General features: G+C 48.9%; 2 long non-coding RNA genes across 10 annotated transcripts in view; both read right to left on the bottom strand.

Annotated features, from left to right (window-relative positions):
- Positions 1–518, bottom strand: part of LOC127931540 (uncharacterized) — a 1,801-nt gene extending 1,283 nt beyond the window's left edge. For 3 of the 9 annotated variants that reach the window (XR_008141680.1, XR_008141676.1, XR_008141682.1), the window contains exons 1-2: positions 128–503; positions 2–49 (exon numbers count right to left, since the gene is read on the bottom strand). This is a non-coding gene — a long non-coding RNA (uncharacterized LOC127931540). Of the gene's footprint in view, positions 50–111 lie in introns of all 9 variants that reach the window. The other 6 variants (XR_008141683.1, XR_008141678.1, XR_008141677.1 and 3 more) reach the window with 6 other exon arrangements.
- A 4,999-nt stretch (positions 519–5,517) lies between these two features.
- Positions 5,518–12,403, bottom strand: LOC127931534 (uncharacterized). The gene is made up of 7 exons (XR_008141654.1): positions 12,282–12,403; positions 12,112–12,195; positions 11,984–12,069; positions 11,424–11,853; positions 11,167–11,209; positions 10,638–10,680; positions 5,518–5,761 (listed from the first exon to the last, which is right to left on the bottom strand). It is a non-coding gene; the product is annotated as an uncharacterized LOC127931534 (long non-coding RNA).
- Positions 12,404–15,219: the final 2,816 nt, after the last annotated feature.

Genomic DNA, 15,219 nt, shown 5'->3' with positions numbered 1-15,219 from the left:
CCTGTAGGATATAATACCTGTAGGATATCACACCTGTAGGATATCATACCTGTAGGATATAATACCTGTAGGATATCACACCTGTAGGATATCACACCTGTAGGATATCACCTGTAGGATATAATACCTGTAGGATATCACACCTGTAGGATATAATACCTGTAGGATATCACACCTGTAGGATATCACACCTGTAGGATATAATACCTGTAGGATATCACACCTGTAGGATATAATACCTGTAGGATATAATACCTGTAGGATATCACACCTGTAGGATATCACACCTGTAGGATATCACACCTGTAGGATATCATACCTGTAGGATATCATACCTGTAGGATATAATACCTGTAGGATATCACACCTGTAGGATATCACACCTGTAGGATATCACACCTGTAGGATATAATACCTGTAGGATATCACACCTGTAGGATATCACACCTGTAGGATATCACACCTGTAGGATATCACACCTGTAGGATATCACACCTGTAGGATATCACACCTGTAGGATATCATACCTGTAGGATATCACACCTGTAGGATATCATACCTGTAGGATATCACACCTGTAGGATATCATACCTGTAGGATATCACACCTGTAGGATATCACACCTGTAGGATATCATACCTGTAGGATATCATACCTGTAGGATATCACACCTGTAGGATATCATACCTGTAGGATATCACACCTGTAGGATATCACACCTACACATCATAAACATCCCTATTCACTAACTAAATAGGAACAATCCCCCATATCCCGGGGGTACACGCCTGTAGTTCTGTAGTTCTACACCCCCAACCCTAGGGGTGAGGTAGATCTGAATGTTCCGGAAGACAGAGAGCCGAGGCGGGGGGGACGTTCGCTCTTTAAGAGGTGCCTTTATAATGAAGATGTTCTCTCTCCATCACACTTGTCCATTCTGATTCATCCTGTCTCGCACTGATGACTCATTTAGTCTGTCCCAAATAGCACCCTATTCCCTATATAGAACACTACTTTAGACTAGAGCCCTATTCTCTATATAGTGCACTACTATAGACCAGAGCCCTATTCCCTATATAGTGCACTACTATAGACCAGGGCCCTCCCCTACTCCCTAATCGTTACGACCCCCTCCTCCCCTTAGATCCGTCCTCTCCCCTCTCCCCTACCCCCTAATCGCTACGCCCCCCTCCTCCCCTTAGATCCATCCTCTCCCCTACCCCCTAATCGCTACACCCCCCTCCTCCCCTTAGATCCGTCCTCTCCCCTACCCCCTAATCGCTACCCCCCTCCTTCCCTTAGATCCGTCCTCTCCCCTACCCCCTAATCGTTACGCCCCCTCCTCCCCTTAGATCCGTCCTCTCCCCTACGCCCCCTCCACCCCTTAGATCCGTCCTCTCCCCTACTCCCTAATCGCTACACCCCCTCCTCCCCTTAGATCCGTCCTCTCCCCCTACGCCCCCCTCCACCCCTTAGATCCGTCCTCTCCCCTACCCCTAATCGCTCACCCCCTCCTCCCCTTAGATCCGTCCTCTCCCCTACCCCTAATCCTACACCCCCTCCTTCCCTTAGATCCGTCCTCTCCCTACCCCTAATCGTTATCCTCCCCTTAGATCCGTCCTCTCCCCTACGCCCCCTCCTCCCCTTAGATCCGTCCTCTCCCCTACCCCCTAATCGCTACGCCCCCTCCTCCCCTTAGATCCGTCCTCTCCCCTACCCCCTAATCGCTACGCCCCCCTCCTCCCCTTAGATCCGTCCTCTCCCTACCCCCTAATCGCTATGCCCCCCTCCTCCCCTTAGATCTGTCCTCTCCCCTCCCCTACCCCCTAATCGCTGCCCCCTCCTCCCCTTAGATCCGTCCTCTCCCCTACCCCCTAATCGCTACGCCCCCTCCTCCCCTTAGATCCGTCCTCTCCCCTACTCCCTAATCGCTACGCCCCCTCCTTCCCTTAGATCCGTCCTCTCCCCTACTCCTAATCGCTACACCCCCCTCCTCCCCTTAGATCCGTCCTCTCCCCTACCCCCTAATCGCTACGCCCCCTCCTCCCCTTAGATCCGTCCTCTCCCCTACCCCGAATCGCTACACCCCCTCCTCCCCTTAGATCCGTCCTCTCCCCTACCCCTAATCGCTACACCCCCTCCTCCCCTTAGATCCGTCCTCTCCCCTACCCCCTAATCGCTTCACCCCTCCTCCCCTTAGATCCGTCCTCTCCCCTACCCCTAATCGCTACCCCCCTCCTCCCCTTAGATCCGTCCTCTCCCCTACCCCTAATCGCTACGCCCCCTCCTCCCCTTAGATCCGTCCTCTCCCCTACCCCCTAATCGTTACGCCCCCTCCTCCCCTTAGATCCGTCCTCTCCCCTACCCCCTAATCGTTACGCCCCCTCCTCCCCTTAGATCCGTCCTCTCCCCTACCCCCTAATCGTTACGCCCCCTCCTCCCCTTAGATCCGTCCTCTCCCCTACCCCCTAATCGCTACACCCCCTCCTCCCCTTAGATCCGTCCTCTCCCCTACCCCCTAATCGCTACGCCCCCTCCTCCCCTTAGATCCGTCCTCTCCCCTACCCCCTAATCGTTACGCCCCCTCCTCCCTTAGATCCGTCCTCTCCCCTACCCCCTAATCGTTACGCCCCCTCCTCCCCTTAGATCCGTCCTCTCCCCTACCCCCTAATCGCTACACCCCCTCCTCCCTTAGATCCGTCCTCTCCCCTACCCCCTAATCGTTACGCCCCCTCCTCCCCTTAGATCCGTCCTCTCCCCTACCCCCTAATCGCTACGCCCCCACTCCTCCCCTTAGATCCGTCCTCTCCCTACTCCCTAATCGCAACCCCCTCCTCCCCTTAGATCCGTCATCTCCCCTACCCCCTAATCGTTACGCCCCCTCCTCCCCTTAGATCCGTCCTCTCCCCTACCCCCTAATCGCTACGCCCCCTCCTTCCCTTAGATCCGTCCCTCTCCCCTACCCCCTAATCGTTACGCCCCCTCCTCCCCTTAGATCCGTCCTCTCCCCTACGCCCCCTCCACCCCTTAGATCCGTCCTCTCCCCTACCCCTAATCGCTACGCCCCCTCCTCCCCTTAGATCCGTCCTCTCCCCTACCCCTAATCGCTACGCCCCCTCCTCCCCTTAGATCCGTCCTCTCCCCTACCCCTAATCGCTACGCCCCCTCCCCCTTAGATCCGTCCTCTCCCCTACTCCCTAATCGCAACGCCCCCTCCTCCCCTTAGATCCGTCCTCTCCCCTACCCCCTAATCGCTACGCCCCCTCCTCCCCTTAGATCCGTCCTCTCCCACAAACCTTTAACAAGAACAACATCCTCATCTGTGCCTCAAAGTTGTAAATACCTACCATAACCAAGCACTCAGGACAGGTGCAGTAGACTTAGTGGCTTAGATCCGTCCTCTCCCCTACCCCCTCATCACTACGCCCCCTCCTCCCCTTAGATCCGTCCTCTCCCCTACCCCCTAATCACTACGCCCCCTCCTCCCCTTAGATCCGTCCTCTCCCCTACTCCCTAATCGCTACGCCCCCTCCTCCCCTTAGATCCGTCCTCTCCCCTCCTCCCCTTAGATCCGTCCTCTCCCCTACCCCCTAATCGCTACGCCCCCCTCCTCCCCTTAGATCCGTCCTCTCCCCTACCCCCTAATCGCTACGCCCCCTCCTCCCCTTAGATCCGTCCTCTCCCCTCCTCCCCTTAGATCCGTCCTCTCCCCTACCCCCTAATCGCTACGCCCCCTCCTCCCCTTAGATCCGTCCTCTCCCCTACCCCCTAATCGCTCGCCCCCTCCTCCCCTTAGATCCGTCCTCTCCCCTACCCCTAATCGCTACGCCCCCTCCTCCCCTTAGATCCGTCCTCTCCCCTACCCCCTAATCGCTACGCCCCCCTCCTCCCCTTAGATCCGTCCTCTCCCCTACCCCCTAATCGCTACGCCCCCCTCCTCCCCTTAGATCCGTCCTCTCCCCTACCCCCTAATCGCTACGCCCCCCTCCTCCCCTTAGTCTTCCAGTCTCCTCTTGATGATGTCGTGATGATTTAACGTTGTCTGAACTCAACATTCCATTTTAATATTGAGTGCGATGTGTTTGTTTATCTGGAGTCTATTTGTGGTATTAATGTATATGGAACAGGAAACTAAATGCTTCAATAATGTATGGAACTAATTCATGTTCAATGTAAATGTTTATTAAAATACCGGCGATCTACAAAAAATAAATCAGGAGTGCTGTCATTGGTGTGTGTGTGTGTGTGTGTGGGGGGGGAGGGTGTGGGTGTGGGTGTGGGCATGTGGGTGTGGGTGTGGGTGTGGGTGTGTGTGTGTGTGTGTGTGGGTGTGGGTGTGGGTGGGTGTGTGGGTGGGTGTGGGTGTGGGTGTGGGTGTGGGTGTGTGGCTGTGGGTGTGGGTGGGTGTGGGTGGGTGTGTGTACCTCTAACAGACTGACATATTACCAATACAACTCCTACCTCTAACAGACTGACATATTACCAATACAACTCCTACCTCTAACAGACTGACATATTACCAATACAACTCCTACCTCTAACAGACTGACATATTACCAATACAACTCCTACCTCTAACAGACTGACATATTACCAATACAACTCCTACCTCTAACAGACTGACATATTACCAATACAACTCCTACCTCTAACAGACTGACATATTACCAATACAACTCCTACCTCTAACAGACTGACATATTACCAATACAACTCCTACCTCTAACTGACTGACATATTACCAATACAACTCCTACCTCTAACAGACTGACATATTACCAATACAACTCCTACCTCTAACAGACTGACATATTACCAATACAACTCCTACCTCTAACAGACTGACATATTACCAATACAACTCCTACCTCTAACAAACTGACATATTACCAATACAACTCCTACCTCTAACAGACTGACATATTACCAATACAACTCCTACCTCTAACTGACTGACATATTACCAATACAACTCCTACCTCTAACAGACTGACATATTACCAATACAACTCCTACCTCTAACTGACTGACATATTACCAATACAACTCCTACCTCTAACAGACTGACATATTACCAATACAACTCCTACCTCACTACATGACCAAAACTATGTGGACATCTGCCAGGCAGTTATATAGTTACATGGTTCTATAGGGAATAGTGGGAGTAACTAGGTTATATAGGGAATAGTGATAGTAACTAGGTTATATAGGGAATAGTGATAGTAACTAGGTTATATAGGGAGTAGTGAGAGTATTTAGGTTATATAGGGAATAGTGGGAGTAACTAGGTTATATAGGGAATAGTGAAAGTATTTAGGTTATATAGGGAATAGTGGGAGTAACTAGGTTATATAGGGAATAGTGAGAGTAACTAGGTTATATAGGGAATAGTGATAGTAACTAGGTTATATAGGGAATAGTGATAGTAACTAGGTTATATAGGGAATAGTGAGAGTAACTAGGTTATATAGTGAGAGTAACTAGGTTATATAGGGCATAGTGAGAGAATGGTTTCTCTCCAGGAACAGGGTTGGAGTTAAAACCTACAGGAGGGTCTCTCTCCAGGAACAGGGTTGGAGTTAAAACCTACAGGAGGGTCTCTCTCCAGGAACAAGGTTGGAGTTAAAACCTACAGGAGGGTCTCTCTCCAGGAACAGGGTTGGAGTTAAAACCTACAGGAGGGTTTCTCTCCAGGAACAGGGTTGGAGTTAAAACCTACAGGAGGGTTTCTCTCCAGGAACAGGGTTGGAGTTAAAACCTACAGGAGGGTCTCTCCAGGTACAGGGTTGGGTTAAAACCTCCAGGAGGGTCTCCTCCAGGAACAGGGTTGGAGTTAAAACCTCCAGGAGGGTCTCTCTCCAGGAACAGGGTTGGAGTTAAAACCTACAGGAGGTTCTCTTTCCAGGAACAGGGTTGGAGTTAAAACCTACAGGAGGTCTCTCTCCAGGAACAGGGCTGGAGTTAAAACCTACAGGAGGGTAGCTCTCTCCAGGAACAGGGTTGGAGTTAAAACCTACAGGAGGGTCTCTCTCCAGGAACAGGGCTGGAGTTAAAACCTACAGGAGGGTATCTCTCCAGGAACAGGGTTGGAGTTAAAACCTACAGGAGGTCTCTCCAGGAACAGGGTTGGAGTTAAAACCTACAGGAGGGTCTCTCTCCAGGAACAGGGCTGGAGTTAAAACCTACAGGAGGGGTATCTCTCCAGGAACAGGGTTGGAGTTAAAACCTACAGGAGGGTCTCTTTCCAGAGACAACACTACTTTAGACCAGAGCCCTATTCCCTATATAGTGCTACTATAGACCAGGGCCCTCCCTACTCCCTAATCGTTAGACCCCTCCTCCCCTTAGATCCGTCCTCTCCCCTCTCCCCTACCCCCTAATCGCTACGCCCCCTCCTCCCCTTAGATCCATCCTCTCCCCTACCCCCTAATCGCTACACCCCCTCCTCCCCTTAGATCCGTCCTCTCCCTACCCCTAATCGCTACACCCCCTCCTTCCCTTAGATCCGTCCTCTCCCCTACCCCCTAATCGTTCGCCCCCTCCTCCCCTTAGATCCGTCCTCTCCCCTCCCCCTCCACCCCTTAGATCCGTCCTCTCCCCTACTCCCTAATCGCTTACCCCCCTCCTCCCCTTAGATCCGTCCTCTCCCCTACCCCTAATCGCTACGCCCCCTCCTCCCCTTAGATCCGTCCTCTCCCCTACCCCCTAATCTCGCCCCCCGCCTCCTCCCCTTAGATCCGTCCTCTCCCCTACCCCCTAATCGCTATGCCCCCTCCTCCCCTTAGATCTGTCCTCTCCCCTACTCCCTACCCCCTAATCGCTCGCCCCCTCCTCCCCTTAGATCCGTCCTCTCCCCTACCCCCTAATCGCTCGCCCCCTCCTCCCCCCTTAGATCCGTCCTCTCCCTACCCGCTAATCCCCCCCCTCCTCCCCTTAGATCCGTCCTCTCCCCTACTCCCTACCCCCTAATCCTACGCCCCCTCCTTCCCTTAGATCCGTCCTCTCCCCTACCCCTAATCCTTCCCCCCTTAGATCCGTCCTCTCCCCTACCCCCTAATCGCTACGCCCCCCTCCTCCCCTTAGATCCGTCCTCTCCCCTACTCCCTAATCGCTACGCCCCCTCCTCCCCTTAGATCCGTCCTCTCCCCTACCCCGAATCGCTACACCCCTCCTCCCCTTAGATCGTCCTCTCCCCTACCCCTAATCTACACCCCCCTCCCCCTTAGATCCGTCCTCTCCCCTACCCCCTAATCGCTCGCCCCCTCCTCCCCTTAGATCCGTCCTCTCCCCTACCCCCTAATCGTTACACCCCCTCCTCCCCTTAGATCCGTCCTCTCCCCTACCCCTTACGCCCCCTCCTCCCCTTAGATCCGTCCTCTCCCCTACCCTAATCGTTACACCCCCCTCCTCCCCTTAGATCCGTCCTCTCCCCTACCCCCTAATCGTTACGCCCCCTCCTCCCCTTAGATCCGTCCTCTCCCCCTACCCCCTAATCGCTCCCCCTCCTTCCCTTAGATCCGTCCTCTCCCCTACCCCCTAATCGTTACGCCCCCTCCTCCCCTTAGATCCGTCCTCTCCCCTACCCCTAATCGTTACGCCCCTCCTCCCCTTAGATCAAGTCCTCTCCCCTACCCCCTAATCGTTACGCCCCCTCCTCCCCTTAGATCCGTCCTCTCCCTACCCCCTAATCCTCGCCCCACTCCTCCCCTTAGATCCGTCCTCTCCCCTACTCCCTAATCGCAACCCCCTCCTCCCCTTAGATCCGTCCTCTCCCCTACCCCTAATCGCTCGCCCCCTCCTTCCCTTAGATCCGTCCTCTCCCCTACCCCCTAATCGTTACGCCCCCTCCTCCCCTTAGATCCGTCCTCTCCCCTACCCCTAATCGCTACGCCCCCTCCTCCCCTTAGATCCGTCCTCTCCCCTACCCCCTAATCGCTCGCCCCCTCCTCCCCTTAGATCCGTCCTCTCCCCTACTCCCTAATCGCAACGCCCCCTCCCTCCCCTTAGATCCGTCCTCTCCCCTACCCCTAATCGCTACGCCCCCTCCTCCCCTTAGATCCGTCCTCTCCCACAAACCTTTAACAAGAACAACATCCTCATCTGTGCCTCAAAGTTGTAAATACCTACCATAACCAAGCACTCAGGACAGGTGCAGTAGACTTAGTGGCTTAGATCCGTCCTCTCCCCTACCCCCTCATCACTACGCCCCCTCCTCCCCTTAGATCCGTCCTCTCCCCTACCCCCTAATCACTACGCCCCCTCCTCCCCTTAGATCCGTCCTCTCCCCTACCCCCTCATCCTACGCCCCCTCCTCCCCTTAGATCCGTCCTCTCCCCTCCCCCTAATCCACTCCCCCCCCTCCTTTAGATCCGTCCTCTCCCCTACCCCTAATCGCTACTCCTCCCCTTAGATCCGTCCTCTCCCCCTCCCCTTAGATCCGTCCTCTCCCCTACCCCTAATCGCTACGCCCCCTCCTCCCCTTAGATCCGTCCTCTCCCCTACCCCCTAATCGCTACGCCCCCTCCTCCCCTTAGATCCGTCCTCTCCCCTCCTCCCCTTAGATCCGTCCTCTCCCCTACCCCTAATCGCTACGCCCCCCTCCTCCCCTTAGATCCGTCCTCTCCCCTACCCCTAATCGCTACGCCCCCTCCTCCCCTTAGATCCGTCCTCTCCCCTACCCCTAATCGCTACGCCCCCTCCTCCCCTTAGATCCGTCCTCTCCCCTACCCCTAATCGCTACGCCCCCTCCTCCCCTTAGATCCGTCCTCTCCCCTACCCCCTAATCGCTACGCCCCCCTCCTCCCCTTAGATCCGTCCTCTCCCCCACCCCCTAATCGCTACGCCCCCTCCTCCCCTTAGTCTTCCAGTCTCCTCTTGATGATGTCGTGATGATTTAACGTTGTCTGAACACAACATTCCATTTTAATATTGAGTGCGATGTGTTTGTTTATCTGGAGTCTATTTGTGGTATTAATGTATATGGAACAGGAAACTAAATGCTTCAATAATGTATGGAACTAATTCATGTTCAATGTAAATGTTTATTAAAATACCGGCGATCTACAAAAAATAAATCAGGAGTGCTGTCATTGGTGTGTGTGTGTGTGTGTGGGGGTGGGTGTGGGCGTGTGGGTGTGGGTGTGGGTGTGGGTGTGGGTGTGGTGTGGGTGTGGGTGTGGGTGGGTGGGTGTGGGTGTGGGTGTGGGTGTGGGTGTGTGGCTGTGGGTGTGGGTGGGTGTGGGTGGGTGTGTGTACCTCTAACAGACTGACATATTACCAATACAACTCCTACCTCTAACAGACTGACATATTACCAATACAACTCCTACCTCTAACAGACTGACATATTACCAATACAACTCCTACCTCTAACAGACTGACATATTACCAATACAACTCCTACCTCTAACAGACTGACATATTACCAATACAACTCCTACCTCTAACAGACTGACATATTACCAATACAACTCCTACCTCTAACAGACTGACATATTACCAATACAACTCCTACCTCTAACTGACTGACATATTACCAATACAACTCCTACCTCTAACAGACTGACATATTACCAATACAACTCCTACCTCTAACAGACTGACATATTACCAATACAACTCCTACCTCTAACTGACTGACATATTACCAATACAACTCCTACCTCTAACAGACTGACATATTACCAATACAACTCCTACCTCTAACAGACTGACATATTACCAATACAACTCCTACCTCTAACAGACTGACATATTACCAATACAACTCCTACCTCTAACAAACTGACATATTACCAATACAACTCCTACCTCTAACAGACTGACATATTACCAATACAACTCCTACCTCTAACTGACTGACATATTACCAATACAACTCCTACCTCTAACAGACTGACATATTACCAATACAACTCCTACCTCACTACATGACCAAAACTATGTGGACATCTGCCAGGCAGTTATATAGTTACATGGTTCTATAGGGAATAGTGGGAGTAACTAGGTTATATAGGGAATAGTGATAGTAACTAGGTTATATAGGGAATAGTGATAGTAACTAGGTTATATAGGGAGTAGTGAGAGTATTTAGGTTATATAGGGAATAGTGGGAGTAACTAGGTTATATAGGGAATAGTGAAAGTATTTAGGTTATATAGGGAATAGTGGGAGTAACTAGGTTATATAGGGAATAGTGAGAGTAACTAGGTTATATAGGGAATAGTGATAGTAACTAGGTTATATAGGGAATAGTGATAGTAACTAGGTTATATAGGGAATAGTGAGAGTAACTAGGTTATATAGTGAGAGTAACTAGGTTATATAGGGCATAGTGAGAGAATGGTTTCTCTCCAGGAACAGGGTTGGAGTTAAAACCTACAGGAGGGTCTCTCTCCAGGAACAGGGTTGGAGTTAAAACCTACAGGAGGGTCTCTCTCCAGGAACAGGGTTGGAGTTAAAACCTACAGGACAGTATCTCTCCAGGAACAGGGTTGGAGTAAAACCTACAGGAGGGTCTCTCTCCAGGAACAGGGTTGGAGTTAAAACCTACAGGAGGGTCTCTCTCCAGGAACAAGGTTGGAGTTAAAACCTACAGGAGGGTCTCTCTCCAGGAACAGGGTTGGAGTTAAAACCTACAGGAGGGTTTCTCTCCAGGAACAGGGTTGGAGTTAAAACCTACAGGAGGGTCTCTCTCCAGGTACAGGGTTGGAGTTAAAACCTCCAGGAGGGTCTCTCTCCAGGAACAGGGTTGGAGTTAAAACCTCCAGGAGGGTATCTCTCCAGGAACAGGGTTGGAGTTAAAACCTACAGGAGGTTCTCTTTCCAGGAACAGGGTTGGAGTTAAAACCTACAGGAGGGTCTCTCTCCAGGAACAGGGTTGGAGTTAAAACCTACAGGAGGGTAGCTCTCTCCAGGAACAGGGTTGGAGTTAAAACCTACAGGAGGGTCTCTCTCCAGGAACAGGGTTGGAGTTAAAACCTACAGGAGGGTCTCTCTCCAGGAACAGGGTTGGAGTTAAAACCTACATGAGGGTCTCTCTCCAGGAACAGGGTTGGAACAGGGTTGGAGTTAAAACCTACAGGAGGGTCTCTCTCCAGGAACAGGGTTGGAGTTAAAACCTACAGGAGGGTCTCTCTCCTGGAACAGGGTTGGAGTTAAAACCTACAGGAGGGTATCTCTCCAGGAACAGGGTTGGAGTTAAAACCTACAGGAGGGTCTTCTCTAGGAACAGGGTTGGAGTTAAAACCTACAGGAGGGTCTCTCTCCAGGAACAGGGTTGGAGTTAAAACCTACAAGAGGGTCTCTCTCCAGGAACAGGGTTGGAGTTAAAACCTACAGGAGGGTCTCTCTCCAGGAACAGGGTTGGAGTTAAAACCTACAGGAGGGTCTCTCTCTAGGAACAGGGTTGGAGTTAAAACCTACAGGAGGGTCTCTCTCCAGGAACAGGGTTGGAGTTAAAACCTACAGGAGGGTCTCTCTCCAGGAACAGGGTTGGAGTTAAAACCTACAGGAGGGTCTCTCTCCAGGAACAGGTTTGGAGTTAAAACCTACAGGAGGGTCTCTCTCCAGGAACAGGTTTGGAGTTAAAACCTACAGGAGGGTCTCTCTCCAGGTACAGGGTTGGAGTTAAATCCTACAGGAGGGTCTCTCTCCAGGAACAGGGTTGGAGTTAAAACCTACAGGAGGGTCTCTCTCCAGGAACAGGGTTGGAGATAAAACCTACAGGAGGGTCTCTTTCCAGGAACAGGGTTGGAGTTAAAACCTACAGGAGGGTATCTCTCCAGGAACAGGGTTGGAGTTAAAACCTACAGGAGGGTCTCTCTCCAGGAACAGGGTTGGAGTTAAAACCTACAGGAGGGTAGCTTCTCCAGGAACAGGGTTGGAGTTAAAACCTACAGGAGGGTCTCTCTCCAGGAACAGGGTTGGAGTTAAAACCTACAGGAGGGTCTCTTTCCAGGAACAGGGTTGGAGTTAAAACCTACAGGAGGGTATCTCTCCAGGAACAGGGTTGGAGTTAAAACCTACAGGAGGGTCTCTCTCCAGGAACAGGGTTGGAGTTAAAACCTACAGGAGGGTCTTCTCTAGGAACAGGGTTGGAGTTAAAACCTACAGGAGGGTCTCTCCAGGAACAGGGTTGGAGTTAAAACCTACAGGAGGGTCTCTCTCCAGGAACAGGGTTGGGGTTAAAACCTACAGGAGGGTCTCTCTCCAGGAACAGGGTTGGGGTTAAAACCTACAGGAGGGTCTCTCTCTAGGAACAGGGTTGGAGTTAAAACCTACAGGAGGGTCTCTCTCCAGGAACAGGGTTGGAGTTAAAACCTACAGGAGGGTCTCTCTCCAGGAACAGGGTTGGAGTTAAAACCTACAGGAGGGTCTCTCTCCAGGAACAGGGTTGGAGTTAAAACCTACAGGAGGGTCTCTCTCCAGGAACAGGGTTGGAGTTAAAACCTACAGGAGGTTCTCTTTCCAGGAACAGGGTTGGAGTTAAAACCTACAGGAGGGTCTCTCTCCAGGAACAGGGTTGGAGTTAAAACCTACAGGACCGTAGCTTTCCAGCGCCCTGCTCTAATTGTCTGAGTTACTGGAATTTTACAAACCTTTTCTTAGAAGTTGTTACTTTTCTTACATAACTGTTGGTGTCTGGTAAGACCCTATAGATGCCCCATTTATATTATATGGCCAACCAAGTTGTGCTGTGCTGGCCAGGTTAATGATTAGTCATACAACACAGTTTCCTGGAACAGAACATATCAGAGCACAGCACGACATAGTTCAAGTCCTGTTCAGATCAAATCACATTGTATTGGTAACATAATACACATATCTAGCAGATGTTATCGACAGCATGTGTATCCTAAATAGCACCCTATTCCCTATGCCAAATCACATCACATCTTACGGGTCACGTGCACACATTTAGCAGATGGTATTGCGGGTGTTTGCGAAATGCTTGTGTTTCTAGCTCCGACAGTGCAATAATATATAACAAGTACTATCTAACAAATTACACAGGAATACACACAAAACTATGTAACGGAATGGAATTAAGAATATATAATTATATGGACGATGTCACACCTTGGTCTTAGTATTTTGTGTTTTCTTTAATTATTTGTTCAGGCCAGGGTGTGACATGGGTTTATTGTATTGTCGTATTGGGGTTTTTGTAGGCATTGGGATTGTGGTTGATTAGGGGTGTGTCTAGTATAGGCTTGGCTGCCTGAGGCGGTTCTCAATCAGAGTCAGGTGATTTCTCATTATCTCTGATTGGGAACCGTATTTAGGTAGCCTGGGTTTCACTGTGTATTTCGTGGGTGATTGTTCCTGTCTCTGTGTAGTTTCACCAGATAGGCTGTAATTAGGTTTCACGTTCCGTTTGTTGTTTTGTATTTGTATAGTTGTTTCATGTATCGCTCTTCATTTATTAAAGACATGAGTAACCACCACGCTGCATTTCGGTCCGACTCTCTTTCTACAAACGAAGAACGCCGTTACAGACGAGCAATGTCAGAGCAGCATAGACTGAGATACAGTAGAATAGTATAGAATAAAGTATATACATAGACTAAGATACAGTAGAATAGTATAGAATAAAGTATATACATAGACTAAGATACAGTAGAATAGTATAGAATACAGTGTATATATGAGATGAGTAATGCATAGACTAAGATACAGTAGAATAGTATAGAATACAGTATATACATAGACTAAGATACAGTAGAATAGTATAGAATACAGTATATATATAGACTAAGATACAGTAGAATAGTATAGAATACAGTATATATATAGACTAAGATACAGTAGAATAGTATAGAATACAGTGTATATATGAGATGAGTAATGCATAGACTAAGATACAGTAGAATAGTATAGAATACAGTATATACATAGACTAAGATACAGTAGAATAGTATAGAATAAAGTATATACATAGACTAAGATACAGTAGAATAGTATAGAATACAGTGTATATATGAGATGAGTAATGCATAGACTAAGATACAGTAGAATAGTATAGAATACAGTATATACATAGACTAAGATACAGTAGAATAGTATAGAATAAAGTATATACATAGACTAAGATACAGTAGAATAGTATAGAATAAAGTATATACATAGACTAAGATACAGTAGAATAGTATAGAATACAGTGTATATATGAGATGAGTAATGCATAGACTAAGATACAGTAGAATAGTATAGAATACAGTATATACATAGACTAAGATACAGTAGAATAGTATAGAATACAGTATATATATAGACTAAGATACAGTAGAATAGTATAGAATACAGTATATACATATGAGATGAGTAATGCATAGACTAAGATACAGTAGAATAGTATAGAATACAGTATATACAGACTAAGATACAGTAGAATAGTATAGAATACAGTATATATATATATATATGAGATGAGTAATACAAAATACGTAAACATCATTAAAGTGACGAGTGTTCCATTATTAAAGTGACGAGTGTTCCATTATTAAAGTGACCAGTGTTCCATTATTAAAGTGACCAGTGTTCCATTATTAAAGTGACCAGTGTTCCATTATTAAAGTGACCAGTGTTCCATTATTAAAGGGACCAGTGTTCCATTATTAAAGTGACCAGTGTTCCATTATTAAAGTGACCAGTGTTCCATTATTAAAGTGACCAGTGTTCCATTATTAAAGTGACCAGTGTTCCATTATTAAAGTGACCAGTGTTCCATTATTAAAGTGACCAGTGTTCCATTATTAAAGTGACCAGTGTTCCATTATTAAAGTGACCAGTGTTCCATTATTAAAGTGACCAGTGTTCCATTATTAAAGTGACCAGTGTTCCATTATTAAAGTGACCAGTGTTCCATTATTAAAGTGACCAGTGTTCCATTATTAAAGTGACCAGTGTTCCATTATTAAAGGGACCAGTGTTCCATTATTAAAGGGACCAGTGTTCCATTATTAAAGGGACCAGTGTTCCATTATTAAAGGGACCAGTGTTCCATTATTAAAGGGACCAGTGTTCCATTATTAAAGGGACCAGTGTTCCATTATTAAAGTGACCAGTGTTCCATTATTAAAGGGACCAGTGATTCCATTATTAAAGGGACCAGTGTTCCATCATTAAAGGGACCAGTGTTCCATTATTAAAGTGACCAGTGTTCCATTATTAAAGTGACCAGTGTTCCATTATTAAAGGGACCAGTGTTCCATT

The sequence above is a fragment of the Oncorhynchus keta genome, chromosome 8, assembly GCF_023373465.1.
Source record: "Oncorhynchus keta strain PuntledgeMale-10-30-2019 chromosome 8, Oket_V2, whole genome shotgun sequence".
Taxonomy (NCBI): Eukaryota; Metazoa; Chordata; class Actinopteri; order Salmoniformes; family Salmonidae; genus Oncorhynchus; species Oncorhynchus keta.
This window is presented reverse-complemented; position numbering and strand designations above follow the sequence as displayed.